Source organism: Pleurodeles waltl, chromosome 7 (genome assembly GCF_031143425.1).
Source record: "Pleurodeles waltl isolate 20211129_DDA chromosome 7, aPleWal1.hap1.20221129, whole genome shotgun sequence".
Lineage (NCBI taxonomy): Eukaryota > Metazoa > Chordata > Amphibia > Caudata > Salamandridae > Pleurodeles > Pleurodeles waltl.
Window position 1 is genome coordinate 233,436,695 of NC_090446.1, and position 26,711 is coordinate 233,463,405.

Sequence of the window (26,711 nt, forward strand, 5' to 3'; positions counted from 1 at the left end):
TAGAGGTACCGTTAGTACATCTGCTGGTGTCGATGTTGCTTGTACCCTCAGACTATGAACCTCTTGGGTAAGTACTTCAATTTTCAGCAATAATGTGCTAAAAATGTCAGCCATTTTTGTCGCTAACTTATCCTCTACTGTTGCCAGTATATTTTCTATATACTGCCTGTTATGACAGCAACCCACTGGCTTATCAGATCCCCCGTCTAATCCTTTTGTTTTAATAGTATGGGTTTTTGCTTCGAGGGGCTTTCGAGAATTGCTGACCTTCCCCACTCCTCTTTTGCCCAACGACTTTCTGCAAGCCCTAACTGCTCTTGCTGGTTGGGGGGGAGTCACTGCCATAACCACGGGGCTAAATGGGCTCTCGCCAATTATATCTGTTGAGTCTAAGGGATTAGAATGTATCTGTGCCTCAGTTAGTATCATATCCTTGTCAGTGTTGACGCCCAGATCCTCAAAAGTAGACACTATATGTGGGGAGGAACTAGGGTGTGTCTGAACGGGGGAACCTCCTTTCCCTAGGGAGACTCTGCGATCGCTATTAATCTTTTTAACCACCTTAACCAGGTAGTTATCAAGCATAGTAGCCCCTAGATTTTTGGCGGAGTTATTACAGTTAGCCATCATAGGTTGGTTGCAGTAAGTACCACCAGCTATAATTCAGCAATACAAAACACAAAACCGCGTAATCAAGATGTAATACAGCTAATTTACAGTTTAGGCAGAGTCCCGTGCCCAGTCCAGTCTCTTCAGGCCTCAGAGGGCCACAGAGGGCCCGCCCTTTGCCCGGCACCGCCCGCGCGCACCCCGCGGTGCGTGGTACCTTGTTGCAATTTAAGGGCCCGGGCCCGGGGGGCGTAACAGCACTTTCGCGCCACTTGGCGCACAGGAAACCCAGAGGATTCTGGGTATTGTAGTCCTCCCAGCGTGTTTTAGCAGGCAGCCTACAACGGCGGTGGCGGTCCGAACCGGCAGCCCTGTGTCCTGCAGGGGTGCGCGGCTGGTTGTCTCCGGTGCCCGGGGTCTGCCTCTTGTGCCCGGGGTATGGTGCCCGGGGTATGGTGCCCGGGGTCAGTCTCTGATGTGGGTCCTGTCTCGGGTGCTCGGGGTCAGTCTCTGGTACCCGATCTCTCTCTCTGGTGCCCGGGGTCAGTCTCTGTGGTCTCTCTCTGGTACTCCTCACCCACGCTCACAAGGCTCTACACAACACCGGACCTACCTACCTCAACTCCAGACTCAACTTTTACGCCCCCACTCGTCAACTCCGCTCTGCCAATCTCGCCCTCGCCATCGTCCCCAGGATCCAGCGCAAGACCGCCGGCGGCAGATCCTTCTCCTTCCTCGCCGCCAAGACCTGGAACTCTCTCCCCACCTCACTGCGCCAGACCCAGGACCTCCTCGCCTTCAGGAGACTCCTCAAGACCTGGCTCTTCGACCGCTAACAGCTCACCCCCCCACCCCACCAGCGCCTCGAAACCCTGACGGGTACATAGTGCGCTTTACAAATGTTATGATTGATTGATTGATTGATTGTGGTGCCTGGAGGTCAGTCTCTGGTGGCCGGGGTCAGTCTCTGATGCCCTGTGGCCGGGGTCAGTCTCCGGTGAGGGGTCAGTCTCCAGGGCCTCTCTCTGGTGCCCTGTGGCCGGGGTCAGTCTCTGGCGCCCTGGGTCAGTCTGTGGTGAGGGGTCAGTCTCCGGAACCTCTCTCTGGTGCCACAGTCGGTGCCACTCCGGTGCTCGGGTCGCTGGCTCCTCGGGTCCCTCTAGGTGATGGAGTGTGTGATGGGGTCTAATATGGCGCCCTTGGGGTCCGTGGAAGTCTCGGTGGAGGGCGCAGGTCACCGGCAGCCCCTGCACACAGCGGGTCTGCGGGTCAGCGGTCTCTCCGGAGGCGCTCTCGGCTCTCCTCCAAGGGTCTCAGTCCGCCCGGGAGACGACAGGGCGTCAGAGGGGCCTACCGGGGGTCGGGTCGCCTCCCCGAGGAGTCCGGGGGTCCCCCGAGGTTTCTGCGTCGTCCCTCAGCCTGTCTCTGGGTCCTGAGGGGCCTCTGCCTCTCCGGGGCTCGCCCCTCAGCCGCTCTCAGTGCCCTCAGTGCCCCCGGGGTCGTCCCCCCCGCCGATCTCTGTGTCCCCCGGGGTCGTCCCTCAGCCTGTCTCAGGGCCCCCCGCGGTCACCCCTCAGCTGTCTCAGGGCCCCTGGGGTCGTCCCTCAGCGCTCACCCGCGGGCCCGGGCGTGTGACGCAGCAGAGGCGCGCGGGAGGGTCTCGCGCTGGGGCGCGCGGGAGGGTCTCTGATGTTAATTTGAGAACTTAAAGGAAAAGACAAGTTCCAAATAAGTATTCTGAATTTGAAATGTATTAATGTTTCTATGATGTAGTAATTTATTATCATTACTTATCTATTATTATTATTATTATTATTATTATTATTATTATTATTTTTTTTTTTTTTTTGTTTGGGAAAAAAAAGAGATGTTGTAATACTAGATAGATAGAATAGATAGCTATAGAATGTAGAATGTAGAATAGAATGTAGAATGTAGAATTCTGTGTGGGGAGATCAGAGTCAGTTGGGAGAGGAGGCTTTGCTGATCAGACGCTGTCGGTGAGCCTTTATTATTGATGCTTCTTGAAATAAAAGAAACACAAAGAACATCTGCAAGTGTGTACATCTTTGATTACAACAGTCTGCATACTAGTTCAGCTTCATAACATTCACCTCTCACCTCACTGCATCTTTGACATCATAATGACATAACAAAAGAGAAGGCTATCCAATGGTTCCAGCAGAAAACCACTCACAACCTCCTCATTTCCTAAAAAACAGACCAAAGACGCTGCTGCTCAATACAAATGTGAAAAACTGTAAAAGAAGGAACGTAAAACTAGATTGAAGAAGTGAAATGACTGCACTGACAAATTCATCAGCCTAGCCTCCACAGTTCCCAAGATCACACTACCCCAATATGTTTGTGATGTGCTTGCAGACCTTCTTGTCATGATAGCGGATATCCTGGAACATTGCCTCAGACATAAGTCATTCAGTACCCTCCAGCTTCAGTCCAGAAAGCACAGGAAAATCTGTGCTGGTGGTCAAGAAGTCCTCCTCACCCCGTTCTAGGAACTCTTCGATACCAGCCACCAAGATATTTCTCCCATCAAACACTTGAGTACCTCTAGAGGGCATCGAAACTTCCACTAACACACCTCTCCAGGCCTGAACCATAAGCCCTAAATTCATTCATATTCCTCTCAATTCCTCATACACAAAACCAATCATACAAAATATGAACCTTAATCTAGTAGATTTAGCTAGCTACTGATCGAATTCCAATAGTTCATTCCTGTGCAAACTGTAAGGAAGAGCTCCTTCCACTTAAATGTCCAACTTCCTCTCTTTCTGTCACACTGACTTCTATTCTGGCGGTGAATCACAATACATACCCATGTACACCTGGAAATCACAAATGATATGAATGAAGTTGCCATATGTTGCCTCTAGGTCCATCTGCCACCTTTGATTTAGTCTGCCAACCTACCATAAGGCTATGAAATCATAGTATGCAAGTAATCATTTGAGAGTGAACATCCTCTTGCCTTTCTGGAGGATAAAGTATCATCTCACACCCACCATACTCAGTGAATTTCTTATCTTGCAAATCCTCTTGAACAATTACCTCGGCCCATTAACGGGCCTCATCAAGTTCTTGAATCTGAACTATTACAGCTACATAGACGATATCCAGATAATTCGGAAGCTGGAAAACGAAGAGTGATCTGGCATAGACCATTGCCCATAGGTCATGGACCACTGGATGCTAATGAACCATCATGAACTATCATAAGACTGTGACAGACAGCAGCAAAGAAATGACTCGATATCTACCTTGGAGACCACTTTACTCTTGCTCTCAAAATACTTGGTCAGATGGTCCTCTGTCAAAATACTTTTCATTACCCACAAGGGAATATGAACAAAGCTTCAGTGATGCGCACAGACCAGAAGGATGGCCTCAAAATTGCCATCCTATCCCTCTGTCCTTCCTTTCAGGAATTTCTTCTCTTTCCACAAAGTAACTTTCTTCTCAGTCCACAAAGCAACATTTTAAAACTCACGCAAAATAAAAATAAGAAATATCAAAAACTATCTCAAATTCAGCAATACAGTAAAGTCCTGGCTGTTCCATAAAAGTGACACCCTACTGCAAAGAAGTCCAAGATCCTCAAAGAGTTGAGCCAGTCACCTATGTACTGGTGGTAGGTATTCACATCTCCTACTTCTCTTGGCTTCAATCCAAGCTAAAGTCCATCTGATGCGTTGTTTGCATTATAGCAATAATCTGGTCATCATGGTCGACACCAAAATACCTACTTCTAAGAGAAAACACAAAAAGTTTATATATAACCATTGCCAACAAGATGTCTTACTGGTGTTTGCCTCTCTTTACACCCACACAAGCGGTGTCACAGCAGGGGCACTGAGGAGTCTTCAGGGATGACACCAATACTCTTTCGATTCAGGTCACACTGCAAACCAGCAGTGTTCCAACAAAGCACAATCAATTGAATAGCTTGCTACCCATTCCTAAAGAAACACTTGGGATCACAACACAGTGCAATTTGTCTATTACTTGTCGAGCTGAAAATATTTGAATTTGTGTTCCCTCAAATAAATGTACATTCAGAAAGGTAAATTTAGATTAATTCATAATAATTTCCATGTGACCCAACAAAGAAGATATGAATCAGTGATTATATAATTGTCTTAAAGAACAAACTTTAAAATGAGTGGAAGTCTATTCAGAGTAACATCTGCTTTCGGAAAATCCGGGCACACTAATACAAATATAAGAGGCACCTAAAGAAGTACGAAGTGGGCAAGGCATGAAAACGCCATGGTCATTCAGGAAAAACAATATTGTGTGTCTACATCTTTCCCAAACAAACAGTGAATATTATGCTCATTAGGACTGCACAATTTATTACCGTGCACTACGTAATTTTAATTAGGTCCCAATTACCAATGCCCTAGAGGAGAGTGCTATATCTATTGCACATATTAAATTAGATACTAAAGGGAGCTGGATTTACAGGGTGTGATAAATAGAGTCAATTTAGATTTTGTCTGGGAGACATAAGAAATATATTTTAGTGCTCTCTGCACCAAAGCCTGCATGCCCTAGTATTTACAAGCCTCTTATCCCCCACGTAAATTTTGGCAAGGAAAACTTGTTGACATTCACCTGTGAAACTTTTGTGGGGCTAACAATTCTGATATGTGCTGTAGCAGGAGTTACCATACGTTTCGAAATTAACTAGGCTTTGATCAGCATAACAACCTGCAACACATAAACATATCTCAAAAGATTTTGAAAATGATGGTGCTTTTTAAGCTGTAACTAGTTCAAATGACTACCATTACTTCACAGCACAAGACATAATTAGGATATATCTGTTGAGGGTTGCAATAAAAATTAAAAAAAACAAATGACCTGATGTCCTTCTGTACGTCTGAGACTTCTATTTATAGGAGTTCTAGAATGCAACACATTGTAACCTTAGCATTTCCTCAAAAAAATTGTAATTTAAATATGTAATTTGTGCTGTACGTTAAACACGCTACACACTATTTTATAGTCCTGCAGGATTGTAAATGTTTTAAAGTGCTAGCCATTTTATCAGTACCAACAGGATGAAAGGGTAAGATGCCCTTGTTGGAATTCGAATTCAAATCCATGTCTGGTGGGCTTTAGGTCTTTGTAAAAGTAGAGTTAGTTGAGAAACTGAAGGTTCAAGCCAGACTTTACCAAATGCCATTGCTCTGGCTCAGTTGTGAGGTCCTCTTAGACCAAAACAAGCCAAGCTCACATGAACCTTCTCATTGACACCCACACTCTAACCTCATGTGGGAAGAATTACAAACAAAACACGAATCTGCGATGTAAAACAGGTGAAAGTAAAAGCCATCTAGGCTGAATTTCACAATGTGAAACAAGAACAATAGAGTTATATCCTGGCTTCACATCTTCACCACATAGTGTGATCCTGGGCAATATTAAATTTTACCATACCTCATTTTATTACATTATTGAAAATGGAAGTGCCTTGAAATATGTGAGTACGGAATGTGCACCGTATAAAAATATCTTGCATTTGATTTACTAGACTATAACATTTCTAGTGTATACTAAGAATCTAGGCCACATTTAGGCGGTCATTCTGACCCTGGCCAGGGCGGAGGACCGCGGGAGCACCGCCGACAGGCCGGCGGTGCTCCAATGGGGATTCCGACCGCGGCGGTAAAGCCGCGGTCGGACCGGCAACACTGGCGGTCTCCCGCCAGTGTACCGCCGCCCCATTGAATCCTCCAAGGCGGCGCCGCCGAGGGGATTCCGACCCCCCCTACCGCCATCCAGATCCCGGCGGTCCGACCGCCGGGAACCGGATGGCGGTAGGGGGGGTCGCGGGGCCCCCGTAAGAGGGCCCCTACAAGTATTTCACTGTCTGCTTGGCAGTCAGTGAAATACGCGACGGGTGCAACTGCACCCGTCGCACAGCTTCCACTCCGCCGGCTCGATTCCGAGCCGGCTTCATCGTGGAAGCCTCTTTCCCGCTGGGCTGGCGGGCGGCCTGAAGGCGGCCGCCCGCCAGCCCAGCGGGAATGTCAGAATTACCGCCGCGGTCTTTCGACCGCGGAACTTTAACCTGACGGCGGGACTTTGGCGGGCGGCCTCCGCCGCCCGCCAAGGTCAGAATGAGGGCCTTAGGGTGCACATGAGAAAAGTCTTGCCTCTTAGCTCACTGATAGTTACGGTGGAGGATCATGAATGTTTTCTAAGTTAATGATAAAAACTATCACTTATTATAAATACTCTTCATTGCAGCTATATTGTCTAATGTACTAAGGTAAAACACTTCTGCATTTTAAAGATTTAAATTATTTTGAATTTTGGACATATTTATCATATTTGTCTGTGATGTTTTGTTGCGCAATTTAAATGCCTAATATTTGTATTGCTTGGCTCATGCACAGACTCTTAGAGCTGAACCATAACCTTGGCTTGGCTCAGCTCTCCCTGTTTATTTTCTGGCTTGTCTACCTCTATGTAAAAGGCATCTATATAGAAATACATATTTTTTTAATGTTTTGTCCATGTATTCAGATAGCACTCCAGATCCCTTTTGCCAAGATGCTATAGATGTTTTGTAAGTTGTGTCGTGCACTTTATGATTGGTCTCATGCAACTAAGAAATAAAACAAACTACAACACATATTCATGTTGTAATGTCATGCAGGCTTTCTTCCCAGTGGAAAATCCTTCAGTTATATCACTGTCTCTGTCTAAATTGCCCTGTGATGGGTGCTTATTATGCAGCTTTTATTATGCAGCTTCTATTGCAGAGACAGTGTTGAGGGCACCCCTGTTGTGTATTTGGTGATGGAGCACGTTGGACCTGGCCCTTGTTGCAGGGTCACTCCCAAACTTTACAACTTCCCAAATTAATTAATCATAACAAACAGAAAGATAAATATTTCTCTACCATACAGACACTGTTTTTACAGTTCATCAGCCACTAGTTTGGCCTTTATCTTGGAAAATTGTAAATGTTGAGGAGCGTCTTCTTTGAATGTAATCCAAATTCCTTGGGTTATATTTCCAGATGCATTAATCCTCATACAAGGAGACCAAAAACAGCCTTGAGAAGAGACACAAAAAGAAAGACATTTGCTGTTCTAATTCTGACCTTGTAGTGTCTCGAAGTTCAGTGCTGGGTAAGCTGAATGTCTCTATTATCAAGAGAGTACCAGCAGCATCACAGGCCCACATCTGGTCTCTTCGTTTGACGTCAATGAATTATTCCAACATTGCAGTGCTATATGTGAGTGCATTTGTGTAATAGAGTGGAATGCAATGCGGACAAGGTAATATGGGCCAGATGTAGCAAAACGCCAATTTGCGACTTGCAAATTGCGAGTCCCTGCGACTCGCAATTTGCAACTTGCAAATTGGTATGCAGTACGGTGTCTCAGACACCGACTGCGACTCGCTATGGGGTCGCAATGACCCACCTCATTAATATTCATGAGGTGGGTCGCTAATTGCGGCCCCATAGCGAGTCTAGGCACTCGCAAACATGGAAGCCTGCTGTCGTCAGCAGACCTCCGTGTTCGTGACTGCTTTAAATAAAGCAGTTTTTTTTTTTTTTAAGTGTAGCCCGTTTTCCTTAAAGGAAAACGAGCTGCACTTAAAAAAAAAAACGAAACCTTTAGTTTCGGTATTTTTTCAGGGCAGGGAGTGGTCCCTTGGACCACTACCTGCCCTGAAAAAATATTTGTGGGTCCATTCACAAAATGAAAGGGGTCCCATGGGGACCCCTTCCAATTTGCGAGTGGGTTACCATTCACTTCAAGTGGATGGTAACTGCGACTCCATTTGCGACCGCATATGCGGTCGCAAATGGAATTGCATTCCACTCTGAATCGCAAATAGGAAGGGAACACCCCTTCCTATTTGCGATTCTGAAATGCATATTGCGAGTCGGTCCCGACTCGCAATATGCATTTCTAAATAGCAAAGAGGCTTTTGCGCCTCGCAAATGGCGATTTTCGCTGTTTGCGAGGCGCAAACCCTTTTGCTACATCTGGCCCTATACGTGTTGTGGGTTGAGGGTCTGGGAAACAGCGAATGTGTTTCTGTAAACAATGCACATTAGCCGTAAGTGTGGTCCCTTTGTTTTACATGTGTGTTTGTTTGTGTGTGTGTACCTACATAAGTGTGTGATGTACTGCTGATGCTTTTGTTGTGCAATTTCCATATCAAATCTGTTCTGCTGCTAGTGCTTGCTCAGAGACGTTTCTACCAATATTGCAGCAGGTGTAGTGGTATCAGGGTCCGGAAGCCTCTGATTCATTGTACCATATCTTTGGCTGATTCCACTGCCACATTTTTTTATATTGTGTATCAATGGATCAAACATAGCTATTGTAATTTTTTCACAAGCTCTGTGTGTGAAGGAAGTTGGATTGGAGGATTTCCTGGTTGATTCTTTTCTGTCTTTCCTTAAGCTCATAAGGAAGCATGCATATCTGCTGCTGTGCAACAACTCCTCAATATAATTATTTGGGTCCAGACTCACAAAGAAACTTATGACTCATAAAGTTATGAGTGTGGAATCTCTGCACTCAGTACAAGTGTCGAGTCTCCGCACTCGGGGATGAGGCTCTTCACTCATGGCAGAATCTCTGCACTTGTGGTGGAATCTCTGCACTGAGCACCACAGTGGTGAGATTGTGCCTCGAATGTGGGGATTCTGTCACGAGTGCAGAGACTCCACACTTGTAACTTTATAAGTATTATGGCCCTTTGTGAATTGGGAACTCTCTGATTTGGTGTGTTCAAGGGATGTGTGTGCAGAGCCTATGCTGTATGTGAGGTAAGCATATATGACTGAGGCTGGAATGTATTTCTAGAGCAACATTTTATTTTTCTTGTCACATTCTCCACTTCTTTTTGTTCTACTATACAAGGTGAACAGGATAGGTTGTCTGGATGTGTCTCTGTGTTGATTCCTGCCTTGTGGCTTCTCACATCTGTACATCTGTAGACATGTATCTGAATGAATGAGAGAGTGCCTGCTTGTGCTCAAGACAACACTGAAAACCTCTGTGTCTGTTCTCATATTTGTCTATGTATGTATATTTGAATGTGCGTGTGGAGATTTTGGAGTTCGAGGAGATCGAATACCTATTTGGTGAAGGACAGCTTGACAGGATTTTGTGCTGCAGAGAAGAACATGGAGGGAGCAGTCAAGCCAATCAGTAATGCAAGTTGACAAGCAGGTTGGTCCCGGTCTACCCTTGGTTCTCAGAGCAGTTTTTTGTCAAAACTTTTCCAAGTCTCAAGTTTTGGATTTTGGAGATCTGGGCACATTTAGCACTGCAACAAAAGGTCTAAAACTGGTTGGAAACACCTTAGAGGCTCACGACTCACAATAGTGGGAGCCCTTTATGTCCCTGTGGCATTAAATAGGAAGCCAGCAAACTAGCCTTTAGAGTCACTCTAGTAGTATTGGGTTCAGGTGAAGATACCGGGCTCAAAAACAGCAAGACTGGCTTTAACACAGGCTCCAGGCAGCAAAGCAGCCCTTTCAAGTGTGGCAAAGAAGTCTTGTGAAGTGCACAGCAGGGGATAGCAGCAGGCAGTCCTCTGAGAGTCCTTCCACAGGTCCAGAAAGTGAACTGAAGAGTAGGTCCGAAGGTCCTATTGTTATACCTTGTGCCAACTTTGCAGTTGTGAGAAGTTTCTAAAGGTTTCTCTTTGAAGTGCACAGAATTTCTCTGTTCCTCTGCCCTGGCTCCAAGCTGACCATAGAAACAATGTGGAGGTGACAAACCCTTTGTCTGAAGGTAGGGAACCGCCTCTTCAGTTGCAAGTGGGGTTGTTCTCAGCTTCACCTCCCTTCTATCCTGCCAGAAGGTGATCCATTCAGGCACACCTCATTCCTCTATTGTGTGACTGCTGGGGAGGAACTCACAGCACCTGTCAGTTATACCCGTCATGTGACCCAGGGAAGGCTACAGGTACCAAACGGCCAAGGGCAGGCAAATGCCAACTTAAAAAAACAACAAGGTGATGGATGGACTACTTGAATGCATCTCACTCACTGTCAATTGCTCAGGCCACATCAAAATCCTTTGTCTTTTGCCCACCATGCCACCTCAGTCTTAACCCTGCTTCTCACAGAAACAATCCAGCCTGGACTGTAAGTTCAGATCCTCCCTAAATCATAACCCAAGCAACCTATGAACGATTCTGCTCTAGTTAGGGCTCAATATTGTGGTATAGCTTGGTTCCAGTAGCACAGTGAATCCAGGGCTTACATCTGGGCATACCTGGCACATTTAGGGCAGCAAATGCCAAAACAACCAGGTGATGGATGAAATTCTTAAATGAGTCTCAGTCTCTAGCATTTGTTTAGGTCATCCCAATCAATCTTTTTTGTCCACCATGCCACCTTAGTTTGGCCCAGCCATATGCAAACCGGTCTTGACTCTGCTTCTCATGGGAACGGTCAAGCCCGAACTCCCAAGCCAGGCCCTCCCTGAACCAGAACACAATCAACCTAGGAACAGGTTTGCCCTAATTAGGCCTCTTCAGTCAGGTATAGCTTGGTTCTAGTGGCACAGTGAGCCCGGGACACATTTTCTATTTGAATCAAGCTTTATTTGGCTCGAGCTATTACCAGTGGCTAGGATTCATTTAACATTTTATCCATCACCTCGTTGCTGTTGTAGTTGATGCCCTAAGTGTGACAGATGTGCCCAAATGTGTTCCCTGTGCTCACTGTGCCACTGGAATCAAGCTATACTTGGTTGAAGTGCCTTTAATAAGGGAAATACTGGTCCTAAGTTGCTTGTATTCTGGTTCAGGGAAACCTGCCATAGTAGTTTGGGCTGGACTGTTTCCATTGGAGCTGTGTTAAGACTGATTTGTATATGGCTGGGTCCAAATTGAGGTGGCATGGTGGGCAAAAAAATATGGACTGGGGTGATTGTCGGTGGCTGAGATTCATACAAGCATTCTTCCATCATCTTGTTGCTGTAGCATCTTTTTAAAAGTGGCAATTTCAAAATAGTAATTTAAAATCTGAATCTACCAGTAAAGATGATTTTGAATTACAATTTCATAGACATCAAACGTAACATTTCTAGCTACTCCCAATCAGAAGTTAGCACTTATTAACATATAGGCCGCACAGTGGTGAAGAACAAATTTAGGGGTTTTTCACTACTAGGGCATGTAAAACTTAAAAGTGCATGCCCAACTTTTTAAATACAATGCACAATGCACAATGCCCTATAGCTTCTTATGGCCTACCTTGCGGGTGACTTCCATGCAATAGAAGGGGAGTTTAATTCTTGGCAAGAGGGTTATTTTTCCAAATTGAATTGCAGTTTTAAACTGCATTCGGGTTGCAGTGACAAGCCTGGAACATTTTTTAAGGGGCTAAATAAGTGGGTGGCTATAAGTGTGGAAGGTCACTAATATCATTTAATTTACAGGTGCAGGGTCTATCGTATACCACTCTACAGTGGGCTTATAAGTAAATTAAATATGTGACGTAAAAGCAAAACGTTTGGGGGTGACTGTTACCAATTGGGTTGGTGGTTGACTGGGATGTAAACCTTAGTCAAAACAGCAACCACAATCCTAGTCAGGGTACGTGTCAGGCAAATCATAAATTACCCTTCGTCCCCCTCTGCTAGCTTGGCAGAGAGCAGTCAGACTTAACTTATAGGCAGTGTGTAAAATATTTGTTCAACATCTCAAACATTTAACCACAATAAACACCACACAGCATGAGTCCATACCAGTTTAAAAAATGGAGTAAGATTTGATTATTAACACTAGCCCGAAATCACCAAAATCCAATAAGTAGAACTTGAATTATGAATTTTAAAAGATGAAACTGTAAAATAGTGCTAGCAAGCAATAATCACCTAATCAGGGATATGTAGTCGCGCCAGATAGGGACAAAGCTAAAGTTTAGTCAACCACAATGGAGCGGGCCTGTTACAGAGACTCAGTTAGGCCTATGGAAAAAAGACCTCAATCCTGTTTGCTAAGCACTGTGTTGGTTCTGAACCACACAGTAGAGGGGATGCATTGAAACTCTCCACACAGTAGAGGTGGTCCATTGATTTTCTCTATGCAGCAGCAGCAATTGGTCGGTTCGGAGATGTAGTGGATTTAGAGTGCAAGTTCCTGCATGTCGACATTGAGGAACCAGGTGCCAGGGCTTGCACTGCGAGGGCCAATGTAAGGATGCGTTGGGCAGTCAAGGTGATGTGTCAGTTCTGATAAGCACAGAGGCTGAAATTTGGCATTGTCATTGAGGCTGCCATCAATGGGGTTGCAAAAACATTGTGCTGGGAAAAATGTTTATGTATCGGTTCCAAAGGCGATGCACCAGTTTTTTCAACAACAGCAGTGATTAATTGATTCTGTTCCCATAGCAGAAGATACACTGGTTCTGCTGGAGTAAACATCTGTGGCTCACTTCCAAGTGTCTAGGACAGGGGTGGTAACACTTAGCAGAGCAGACTCACAGTTGGCAGAGTCAGGTGCAGGCAGGGTGGTTGAACGTCTTTTATGTCCCTGAGACATCAGGTCAGGAGGCCAGTCAGTTAGCCCCTGTATTCACTCTGGGTTCAAGTGACACAGGTCCATTCCTTCTCACCTAGGCACGGGAACAGCAGGGCAGAACAGCAAGGCAGGAGTCCAGCAAAGCAGCAGTCCACCTGAATGGCAGTCTTTCAGCAGCACAGCAGTCTTTCTTCCTGGTAGAGTATTCACAGGTCCAGATGTGTACTGAGTTGGTGGTGTTAGATGTCCAGTACTTATACCCACTCGGGCCTTTGAAGTGCGGGAGACATCAAATACATTCTTTTGAAGTGCATAGATACTGACCCTTCCAGCCTTGGTTCCAGACTCACTACAAGAGTTATTCAACCCTTTGTGTGGGGACAGGACATAGCCTATTCATGTATAAGTGAGGTTGTTGCCAGCTCCTCCCTTCCATCCTTCAAGAATGGCTCATCAAGTCACACTTAAGCTTCCATTATGTGTGCCTGTCTAGAGGGAATACACAATGCCCAGTTGTCACCTACCCCAGAAAAATGATCATAGACAAGCAGCAGGAACCAAATGGCTAAAGTCAGAAATTTAAACTGTTTAAAAGTGGCATTTTCAGAATTACAGCTTAAAATCAGACTTCACCCTAAATTGTGATTTTACATTATGATTCTGGAAAGTGTTTCTCTTCCAGATAGTGAATTACATTTATGAGGCATAATAAGAGAATCCCAAGGTTAGCCTATGGGAGCGATAGGCGTTACTGTAGAGAAAAATGACTTTGGGAGTTTTTCTCTAGCAGGACATGTAAAACTTAAAAGTGCATGCCCTGTTTTTTAAATACATTACACCCTGCTCTTTGGATTGTCATGGGCCTATCTTAGGGGTGGCTTATATGTATGAAATGGGTAGGAATGTGTCTGGCAAAAGGGTGACTTTTAGGCCGGGGTGTCGAACTTTCTTTTTTATTTTAATGTTTATATTTTTTTAACTTTTTTATTTTTATTTTAAATTTCATTTTATTAATTCCTTTTTTTAAATTTTTATATTTTATTTTTTATAATTGTTTATTTTAATTTTTATTCAGTTCTGCAGTGATCCATCCATTCAATCCATTTAATTCCATTTCTTCATGCATCCACCAAAGACGCACAGCTGCATTACAGCATTCAGGCCCATATTTAAGAAAGCCTTTGTGCCATTTTCTTTTCACGCAAAAGTGACGCTAACCTAGGGGCATATTTATACTCTGTTTGTACTGAAATAGCATCTTTTTTATGCTATTTCAGTGCAAACTTAACTCCATATTTATATTTTGACGCTAGACCTGTCTAGTGTCAAAATATGGAGTTAAAGTCATTTTTTGCCTTCGGAAAACTACCTTGCATCAATGAGATGCAAGGTAGGCGTTCATGGGCAAAAAACTAACTTTAAAACTCAGGCACCTTATTTATCCTTCACTGCAAAAATGGAGCACAGGTGGGAGGCGGGCCTAAATAATGGCTCTAAGCTTGCTTTGTGCCATTATTTAACACCTGGGTCAGGGCAGGTGTTAGGGGACCTGTGGGCCTATTTCCATGGTCAGAAACCATGGAAAGAGCCCATAGGTGCCCTTCCCTGGCCCCAGGGACACCCACACCAGGAAGACACATAAGAATGGAGGGGGACCCCATCCCAATTAAGTAGGGGTTCGTAGCGGTGAGTATATAAAAAAAAAAAAAAAGTGACTTGGGGTGGCTTAACTTGGGCCCCCCTACAGGGCACTGGGCCCAATGGCCATGCCCAGGGGACATAACTCCCCTGGGCATGGCCACTGGCCTGGTGGGCATGACTCCTGTCTTTACTTAGACAGGAGTCATGTCCATGGGGGTTGTGTGCCAAAATATGAAGCTAATCAGGTTAGAGTCATTTTCTTGACTCTAACCTGACTAGCGCCATTCTTTGACGCACAATCTCCAGTTTTTCATACACCTCCCCCACCCAGTTAGCATCAAATATTTTGATGCTAACCAGGCCCTACTGCCGGCTAATGTCATACCATAAACATGAAGCCCAGCCAGCATCTTGGGATTGCGCAAGCCGGTGGTATACTTTTTGACACTGAACTGCGTTAGAGCAGTTTAGCGTCAAAAAGTATAAATCAGGGCCCTAGTGCCATATTTATATTTTGTCATTATACCTGTCTAGGGTTAGCATAATTTTTTGGGAGCGCCACCCCACCTTGCTTCGTTTAGTGACAATGAAACGCAAGGTAGGCGTTCACTTCCAAAAAATGAAGCTAGCCCTCCAGCGCCATATTTGCTGCCCGAATTAAAAACTACGCATGTTAAGGAACTGGTCCAAAAAATTGACGTAAAGTCCGATTAGCATCAAAATTTAGCTCCTGGTCAGTTAAATGAGGCCCTAACACTGCTACATGAGGAAAACACACAGAAGGAGCATTGGCAACACCCTGGACAACATGGAACTGTTATTGCTCCAGCTTGGCACACACCGTAGACAACAGTAACAACATGTCCTACCAGCACCACCACATCAAACCCAAACATCACTGCAGCACAGAAGGTGGGAGAGTATATTTCAACATCACACAGCCATCCTTGTTCTCAGGGAACAAGGTGACATCAGAAGTGGGAGTCCATTTCACGCCTGCTGCACCACATTGTGGCAGACAGTACTGGAAGGGTGGAAACTCATGACCAAACTCCTGTCATCCATATGCTGACATCAGGATTATTGCAGACAACTGGGGTACAAGTGGGTGGTATCTCTCAGCCATCATTCTCGGCCTTCCTTCCAAAGGTTCTGTATGCAGTTATCTGTCTCACACCCTACCACATCTGCTTCGCCAACACCCAGCGACTGCAGCAGGAGACCAAGCAAGGTTTCTACCAAATCGCTGGGTTCCTGCATGTGCTAGGTGCAATGGACTGCACCCCTGTCTAGCTTGTGTCACCTTCTGCGACAGAACACCTATAAAGGAACCACAAACACACCCATTTTATAAATGTGGAGGCCATTGTGGCATCCTAGCCAAATATACCTGCAAGGTTTCATGATGCCTACACATTCCAGCACTCCACTATCAATGAGCAGTTCCAGGATGGGCAATATGGCAATGAGCTACTTGTAGGTAAGCCACTATACCAATCATTACACAGAAAAGACACCAAACTTGTAGGACAAACAATACATACACTGCACTAAACACACATGGTTAAGGGGACACAGCTGTACAGACATCAACACATGTGTCACATGCCACACTACTCCACATTCATTGCACATCATACACACACACACCCATATGTACATAATACAGGTACAACCTGACTGGCACACCACTTGAAGGACAGGTGTCCCCTTTGCATAGAGAACCTGGGCCCACACCACTACACTGGTTGACCAAGAAATAGAGATCCCACATTCATAACACCTAACGAGAAACAGCTCAGCTATGTGAATGGCATTCGCCATGTCAACTTTAAGAAAGGCCCAAAATTGGTATGGTGTAGACGTCTCCAGTGACACCAATATCAAATGCCATCCAAGTGTTGCCATCACCAACTATATCTCACCAAAACCCACCAGACGTACCCACTGCGTTCACCTTCACTTGTCTGGTGCATTGTGCTGCACACATAGGAATACAACATCACCAGCCAGGAAAGACCCTGTGTAGGGTTTGACACCCCACAGCACACCTACATTCCTTCCCAGTAAATCCACAACTCCCTAACATGATAGGAGGGTACCAACAGGGGACTGTGGCAGCTGGACTGCTGGCAAAGTACTGGGAGAGGCCAAAGATGTATGTGAATGAGGAGACATGAGACTTAGCAGGACTGGTTATGCAATGCAAGGTATTGCAGAAAATCACATAATTCCCTTTCCTGTCACACAGGTATCTGAGAACACATGCATACATCACACAACATACCATACAACTGTGCCACACTGTGCCCATGATAAACATGCAGATACGTATGCCAGTCAGAAATTGGCAACAACAACAGTTTGTGCAAGGGAGATTTCCAAGGGAAAAGCAGTGGGAATTACATGCTACACACAGGGCACAGCACCTGTGTCATGGTAAACAAAACACAAAACAAGTTGAAAGTCCCAGAACATCAATCTTCTGCAGGTCTAAAGTGAAGTGACTGAGGGCCACATGTCAGTAAAGTGGCGCAACATTGACAGCAGTGCCATTGTAATTGTGCCTTTTTGCCACACCCTACTGCCACCGTGTGGGTGATGTATTCAATATACAGCACACCATGGCGCAGAGTAGGTGGACTAGTGTCAAGATAATGGATGCGATATACTCTGTAGACGTACTGACAACATACCTGACAATTTGTTGCACAGCACAAAGGGACCCATTCAAATCTATGGTGTGGCCCCTCCTAACACCTGCAGGTTTTGAAAGTATTTGTGATAAATAATGTCTAGGAACCTTAGTGAATCCTCTGCATCAATTTTGCTAGTTCTCCTATTGTGTGAATCTTCCCCTTGTACACATGATGGCTGGCACAGACACATTCTGCCACAAAGCATCACTATTTGTGCACTGCACACATCGTGCCACATGGAAGCACGGTGGCCTGAGTATGGCCTTGTAGGGCTACCATAGTGTCAATACAAATGACGCTTTTGTGGTGCAAGGAGGTGGTAGGTTCCACTAACATTAGGACACAGCCTCAAATATGGAAAACATAACACATATTTTGCATGGTCAAACTGCCAGACTAGATTTAATTTGACAATCACCAGATCCCTGAGGAACAACCCATGATAGCAATGTCCACCACCATTCACTACTGCAACCATTTAACAAAAAAGGAAAAAACACAAAACCAGATGCAAGATACCACTCCACCAAAAACTAACATCTGCCATGGCACATAGGAAACCACAAACATGCATGACAGACACATGTTCTCACGTTCCTTTGCAGCCAACCAAGATTATGGCATCCAGCAATAGGTGATGACACCTTTTGGCAACCCAACAACGGAGGAAGAGCGTGCATAAAATTAAGGCCACAGAAGGACACAAAAGGTGGTAGAGAGGACATTTGGGGTCCCAAAGTCAAGGTTCAAGTGCCTGTCCCTGACAGGAGGAAGCCTGTTTTTCCATCACCCCTGGTATACAAGATGATCCTTGTATGTACAATCTTGCCTACATATTTATTCGGACTAATGTTCCCTGCGATGAACTGGTAGATGTCCCCTATGAGGAGGAGGATGACAATGGTACAGCACAGGTGGAGGCAGACAAAAAAACAACTGCTGTAGGAGTTCACAGGAGACAACAAATTGTACTGAACTTCTACACCAAGACAGTGTACAACAAAAATCACCCTATAAATATCACCATTAAATCACTTTGCAGCAGATCGTCCATTGTGTACTCAGTCTCTGCTTCATATACCATTGGAAAGTTGCTCATACCTCAGAGAGTAAGAAAATACCACAAAAGAATGTTGGAACATGGGTTGTGATTTTAGAGAGTTTAGCGCCTCATTCCAGCACATCAGTGTCACACTACTCATGTGGCTCTCGTGGGCCTAGATCCAAGCACCAGAAATTCTAAGTACCATAAGGAATGCATTGTGCCAGTTCTGACTCCTTGCACCACATCATGCCTACGCCAGACATGATGTTTGAAAGGGGAGCGAACATACGGTAGGGGATGTTTCAAAATGGTATACTTCAAGCTAAGAAACTAAACTGTACCACTTCTCAGGTGGGTAGCCGTAATGCCAGCCCTCAGCAGGCATGACAAGGGGGGAACACAATTGGTATCAATGGACCATTATGTAGTGATCAGGGTTAGGGCCAAAAGTTTGACCATAACCCTGCACCGTATAGCAATGGCGTTACGTACCGTGAGCTCCATTGGCCCCAACCCTGCCTGCCGCATGGTGTCCTGTCTCTCAATTATAGCGCACACATGTTTACTGTGGAGTGCACTAGAGGTTGTAAGACACATGTAGCAGCAATGGGTGCTGATCCACTCTCCACACATATGCCCCATAGCCAGGAATGATCACTAAAACAGGATAATGCACCACCACATGAATGTGTGGGTAGAATGTAGGCAGAGTCTGCTACATGTGGCATTTCTCATAATCATAGCTGAGATGACTCCACACACTAGCAAGATACACTCATGGTGAAAGTGACATAGGTTGTGGAATGCAGATGTGAGTGCATACCCATGTATACCAAAGGATGTGGAAGAACAGCGGAGACTCCCTCAGAAACTTGGAAATACAACATGGGAAGGTAATTCAGACACTACACAAGTGCTGTGGTTGGTGTACTGTCCTGTGTGTGTGGAAGTCATGTAAGTTAGCAAAGCCTAGAAATGAGAGAGATGTTATCATGTATCCAGTAGGAAAAGACGCGTTCATCTACGAAGTGCACAAGTCTCACATAGCATCCTGTCCATGTATGATGGGACAAAGTTGCAGTAGAAGATGGGTACAAAGGGTAATGAACACATATAAACTAATACTGACTGTACAACACAACCATGTTACCATGTGATCACCAGACATATATTCACAGAGGATGTCTAGGTCAATACGTAACCCATTCATATTTGCAACAAAAACAATGATGTAGTTGCCCATTGCATACTATTTTGACAGAAGGCAGTAACAGATTACATTATCTGTCCCCTAGGTCGAAAAACATAAGCAAGTTACACTAGATATAAATGACCTAACCAACCTTCATATGAAAAAAACAAACAATGAATAACCATTTGTGTCAAACCATGCAAAATGATGAAACATCTTACACAAACAAGCAGCCAGTCCCCTGTATATGATAGGGTAAGCCTGACATCAAGTACCCCATTGGAAACAAAACATGCCAAGACATGGAATCACATTGTGAAGGTGTCTGGCTGCAGGGGACTGTGCAAGGCGCTGCTAAAGAGCAATCATGATGAAGGTAGATCCCAGCCCTACACCCCCTAACTCCCCTACTAATGCTACATTGACTCTTGACACAGCCAGTTACATCAACTGAATTATGACTTTTTAAAACCCGTATAGCCGAGGAGCAGTTTTTAAACCCCATGACTCCACAAGTATTGCAGATCCATTTTGATCGTGGAATCACATATGCTGGGCAGAAGAACATGAAGTGTTCGACGGTTTTCAGAAGTACCACCACAAGCAGGGCATATGTCAGGGAGACTAATCTGCCCCTAGCTATGGATCAATGACATCAGGGGCAGAGAACCAAACCGAAACCTTGCGTATAAACTTTTACCCTGCGAATCCGGTCTGATGTCCAGGTAGGGTTCAAACTTTGGAAACCATTTAAAATCAATAAAAGAATTGGTTAAACGACCATATGTTTTGCGAGTTAAATGATTATCCCTGACATAAGACCAGAAGATTGACTTTAAAACATTTTTGTGACGTCTCTCTAGATAATGGGGATTTTCCCAGTAGTCACCCAGCCCCAACAGACGAAACCAGTGAGATACATGTCGGATCCAGGGGAGGGTATTGACATTTTAATAAATCGAGTAATGAAATCTTGTATACATCTAATTCAGGAGTAGTCCATATCCTGATCCAGTAAAGAAGAGGTCTTAAAGTAACTAAATCTGCTACTCGACTTAAACCCAGGTTAGAGAATAATGGGAAAAAGGGTGTGGTGCGTGGACACGCAATCAAAGCCCTTGCAAAATTATTTCCCCCCACTGATATCTTCTTGCAATTGGAAAATCCCCATACTTCCGCTCCATACAAGGCTGCTCCTTGTGCCTTAGCTATATAGCTTTTGATTGCTGGGGATACAACTTTAGTAAAGAAACTTTGATAAAAGCACAGTATAGATGAAGCTCTGTGTTGTAGCAGCCCTGCGCTCTTTATGTTCTGCTGTTCCCATGTTAGTTTACTAGTTAGCCTGACTCCCAGGTAGTCTATGGAGCTAACTTCCTTCAGGGGAACTCCATCAATATAGATAGAACATCTTTTGCTAAGACCTTTGGAAAGCACCATCAATTTAGTTTTGTTAATTTTGACCTCTAACCCATGATCGCTACAGAATAGATTAAATCGGTCGACAAGAATTTGCAGCCCCATTGGTGTCTTTGAAATGAGGAGTGAGTCATCTGCGAAGAGGAGAATGGGAATTTTTTGTGCATTCAGAGAAGGGGCATCATTCTGATGAGTGGTCACAGCCTTCACCACTTCATTAATAAATAAAGTAAATAGTAAAGGGGCTAGCACGCAACCTTGGCGAACTCCCCTTCTAATTGGGATCTGTTCAGTCAGTTCACCTTGTTCCCCCCACCTCACTTGGGCATAGGTATTTTCGTGTAATCGTTTTAGCAAGAGTAATAAATCCTCTGGAACTCCCAGTCTACACAGCACTTCCCATAATTTAGCTCTTGGGACCAGGTCAAGAGCGGATCGCAGATCTACAAACTACATACAAACGCTGCTTAGCGATAAGTACATATTTCCAATACAATATGGCCAACCTGAAGACCTGGTCTACCGTGCTGGTTTTCACAAGGAATCCTGTCTGAAGTGAGGAGAGAATTTGGTGGTCCTCAACCCAGCTAGTTAGCCTCTGTAAAATTTGTTTAGCAAGGATCTTTTGTAAGTTGTCTATAAGGCTAATTGGCCTGTAGTTAGCTGAAAGATTAGCATTTCCTTTTTTTATAACTTGGTATGATTTCAGCCCTCTTCCATGTGCCTGGGATTTTTCCCCTTGCAGCAATACTGTTTGAGATAGCATTAATGTACCAGGACCAAATGTTTGGTTGCAATCTGTAGAGATCTCCAGGAAGTTTATCCGGTCCGGGTGCTTTGCCGGGTTTTAAACTATTTATGGCCTCAAGGGTTTCTTCTATTGTAAAATTAAGACGACCCTTGGAGGCACACTGGACCCCCGCTAGGGGGGGCGGGCTAGGGTTCACATACAATGGCGTTGGTGGAGGATGGACTGCATTAGTGTCTGTTAGGCCCTCTGGTAGGGCATAAAGACTGGAAAAATGCTCTACCCAGCTTTCAGGTTGTATATGGTTGCTAGGGCAATTCCTGCCTCCATTTTCTCTTTTGGACAAAAATTCCCAGAAATGCTTGTTGTTCTCTCTAGATGCATCTAGTAGTTCCTGCCACAGGGAATCCTCCCACCGCTTTTTCGCATTAGACAGGTGTCCTTTGTATGTACACCTGGCTTGTTTGATCTCCTCCTGAGAACCAGACATTACTGCTGCTTTTAGCCCAGACTTTGCCCTGGAACACCTCTCATCAAACCATCCCTTGCAGGGCTTTGGCCGGCCCACTTTATAGAAAAAGCCCTGTAGCTGAATAGCCAGGCTGTCGTGTATTTTGAGAATCTGAATGTTTTCCACAGCCTGGTCTTCATACTCAGCCAAGTTGTCTAAAAAGGTTTGATATATTGCTCTAATCAAATATGGGTTGGACATCACTTTTGGCCAAGTAACCTTGGTAAAATTATTGTTCCAGCATGGTGGTGGCACCATAGTGGCATGATTATTTAGTGTTCTCTTAAACATTTCCCCAGACAAGGTAAAAAGCAGGGGGAAGTGATCACTATCGCATCTCACTTCTACTTTCATATCTTCCAAGTAAGGCCACAGCCTAACGTCAACCAAAAATTAATCAATAGTACTTATGGACATACCCCTTTTGAACGTTGGTGCAATATTCAAATCAGATAGTGTTCTACCATTACAGGACCTCAGGCCATGTTTTTAACATAGTGTAGCTAGTTGCATGGCCACACAAGAGTGTTTACAGGGCCGAGTGGTAGATAACTGTGGGATCCCCCACAGCTCGTCTTCTTCATCAGTTGGGCCGCTAAAAAGGGTTAAGGGTTCAAATGTACAATTGAAATCACCAGCTATAATTAAAATAGTCGAAGGGTGGAGGCTTTCTACAAATTCGGACAAAATAGTGTGGAATTCAGAACTGCATGAAACCGATCGTATATAAGCATTAACAATAACAATTGATAAACTCCATTTGAACATGATGCACATAGCTTTTACATCAACAGAATCAATTTCCAAGAGCTTATAGTCACACTGCAAGTTCTTGTTTAAAAGCAGTAACAGCCCACCTTTAGCCCGGCCCAACCCCTTCTCTGGAGGTATAGCAGGAACACTAAATGAGAGAAATCCATCTATACTAATAACATCCTCTACCCAGGTTTCCTGGAACAGGTAGATGTCTATATCGTTAATAAAAGTATCCCATTCACTATCATCCAATTTCCTGGCCAAACCAGCAATGTTCCAGGACATAAGTTCCAGTGTACATTTGCGTAGATTAATTGCCGGGGTTAAACAGCCTGCGTCCACCAGAAACAGATTGTTGCTACAGGTGTCTAATGATGGTATCCTGTCACACCCCTTGAAATGTGGGACCTTGGAGCAGGTCACCATATGTGTCACCGGTTCAGTAACCAGTCATACAGCATCAAACGGAAGTCGGTAACTGACATATATGAGGCACCTCCACGGGAACTAATTAAGCCATCTAATCCATCTCATCCCACATCTAGTCTGGAATTGAATGGGTCCAGTGTGAGTCTTATCTCCCCCCTAGTTGTCACATTGTTCAAGCAGGTATGAGAGTCAAAGTCCATTAGTTGAGTCACCAAGGTCTTATCTTCAAAGTAAATGGTAATTGTATCAAGATTGGTTCCTAGGATACTACTTCTCTCAGCTGATAGTATGTCAGAATGAATAACAGAGAGGCAATTTCGACGGGAGCGTATCCAATGTATAACTTTATTAGTCAGGGAGACTTGGTTCTCAACCGTCCCTGGCAACAATTTTGGAACTTCAGTCAAATAAATTTTGTTTGTCCCACAGCTCATGCCCAAATCCTGTTCTTTATTAGCTATATTCCCAGTGTTATTATGGGGGGAGAATTTGTTATTGTAAGAGGTTTTGTATGGCCTAATTAAGGATTGTTTGGAACTATCCTCATGGTCAATTTCGGGGAGTTCAGATCCGCTGGCCCTACCTCAGGCTTTGTCATCATTTGAATAGACAAAATTGCTTGCCCAATTTTTTTGGCGATCTCTGCATCTGGGTACATTTTCAGGCTTCCCTTTGCGTCTCAGATCCTCTTTTGTGTAGTTGAAATGGTGGTCCTCTCTCCCTGTTGTAATTAACCCCCCTCTATTGGGGAGATCAAGATTTCCCTTTGTCCCAGCCCCCATAGTTGGGACAGTAGAGGAAGATGCTTCATTTCCCCTGGCCTCCCCACAAGCCCCATGAGTCACTTGACATGTACAATTGCTTCCACACTGGTGCACAAGATTACTCTTCATGAGATCTATTAATACTAGGACCAACCCCTTGACTTCATCCACTCTCTGGAGGACTGTAGCCAGGTTGTCTCTGCTGGCTGCTGGTTCAATGCCTTCCGGGTCAAGCTGGGGGATCAGTGGGGTGACACTGGGGTTAGATATTCCAGCTACAGACTTGGGCGCACTCATGGGCGCTGGCAGTTCCTCTATTGCCGACAGTGGTTCGAAATGATTGGTACACAATGAACTTGGGACCACCTTGATCACCGGACTTAATAGAAGGAAAGGCGGTGTATGCGGTGCAGGTGGGGAACCCTTCTGAGATACTGGAAGACTTATTATGCTACGTGTGAGGCTTGTAGTGGGGTTCCTACAAGTGTGTAGCCCCCCATTTCCGTCGACCTCTGTTGTAACATCTGGAGAGTACCTCTTCCCCTTCTTATTAAATATTTTCAGGATTTTCCTATGCTTAGGAGGACCTTTCTTCGGATGATTTACCCCTGTCGATTGTGTACCTAGCATAGACTCGACTTCTTCGAGTAAAAGGTCTATTTCATCAAGTGGGTTTGACCTGTTCAGGTATGCCTACAGCCTTTCTTTTCCCCATAGTAAGCAGGTAATCATAAAGTCAATAAATACAAGGTAAAAGGAGAAAGAAAAGTTCCCTTACTTATATGTTGATTGTCCTGTGGTTGAAGTATCTGGCCCTGCCTGCCAGGCCTCTTCTGAGTGATAGCAGGCTTATGGATAAAATCTACACCCAATTCAGGCTAACAATCTTTATTTACAAGAGAGATTCACAAATTGCTTTAAATAAAAAAAAGAAAAAGCTATTTATGCTTCCTCCTCCATAAAACTTCTGTTCCTCGAATTCAAGTTAATGCCGAAAATGAATTCTCTGTAGTTTAACTCTCCAAATCTCCACAACAGATACTAGGAAATGTCACCACGTAGGAGGCAATGGCTACCATTTGGCAGCCGCAGGTGGCTATTCTCGCATTGACACTTCTGTTTGTTTTCCTTTCGCTCTCCGTTTGTTTACTTTTGTATCTGTTACATCGCGGCATTTAGCTGGCAGCTGTTAATACTGGTGCGGTACGCCGCTGTTGTCCTCCTATTCCGTTCCTTGTCCGGTGTGGCCCTCCGCATCTGAGGTCATTCCTGTAAACGCTGCTGCTGCTTCCTCGAACTGGGTCCAAATATGTCAAGAATGCGCTGCCCGCCGCCCGCCACCCTGTGGGCGGGAAAGGCATCAAACTGCCAAGTCACCGTGACTGCACCGAGGCCTGCGTGACTGACAGACTCCTGGGCGCGTGCCCTCCTCCCCGACCCGGCTGCTGCTCGGCAGGTTCCCACTCGCCCACGCCACTCAGAATAGCAAAGGTCTCGCCCACGCCGCACACAGGGCTTCCCCCGCCGCGGCCTGTTGTTTGTGCACAGTGGACTGAGCTGATTGGAGCGCCATCAACCTGATCATGCATAGACGTTCAGATATGTTCCCATATAGGTAAACATGGGTGGCACTGATATGAATACACATCCATGAAACAATGGCCAACATATGTCCATGCTGGAAGATAGATTAGGGAGGTTTCATATCCCATGAACACACCGCTTTGGCATTCAGTACACAAATCACACTAACCATATCTTTTCCACACAGACCTCACATATCAACCTTCATTGCCACATGTTAGTACACCATCTCCTGCATCATATATGCAAGGGGAACAATATGTCACACGTGTAGCATAGCATAATGGAGTCTGAACCATAAAACGCACCACAGTGTGGACACACATGCACTCACATTGCAATGGGTAAGGTGAAATCAACCATGCCGCAGTCCACTGCATCCTCTGAGTACGATTTGTCAAGGGTATGACATACATGAACATGTATTGGACATAGCCCATCATATCTAAAGTGGTGTTGTTAAATATACATTTGGAAATCAGACATGACAATGTGGTAGACCCACAATTATGTGTTACATCACATTTGTAGACTCCCAGTACACATGTGTCAATATGTATGTGGAAAAAGTCTACCATCACATGCACATATGCAAACGGTATCAGTCATTGCATGCATCACACACTCATACAAACATAGGGTAACACATTCCTATGTTACTGTTACATATATGAATGCACATGCACCACACACATAGCCATACCATACTGACTATACATGCATAGCCCCAGTAAGAAGGAATGTGAATCTGAGTGCACTGTCAGCCTTTCT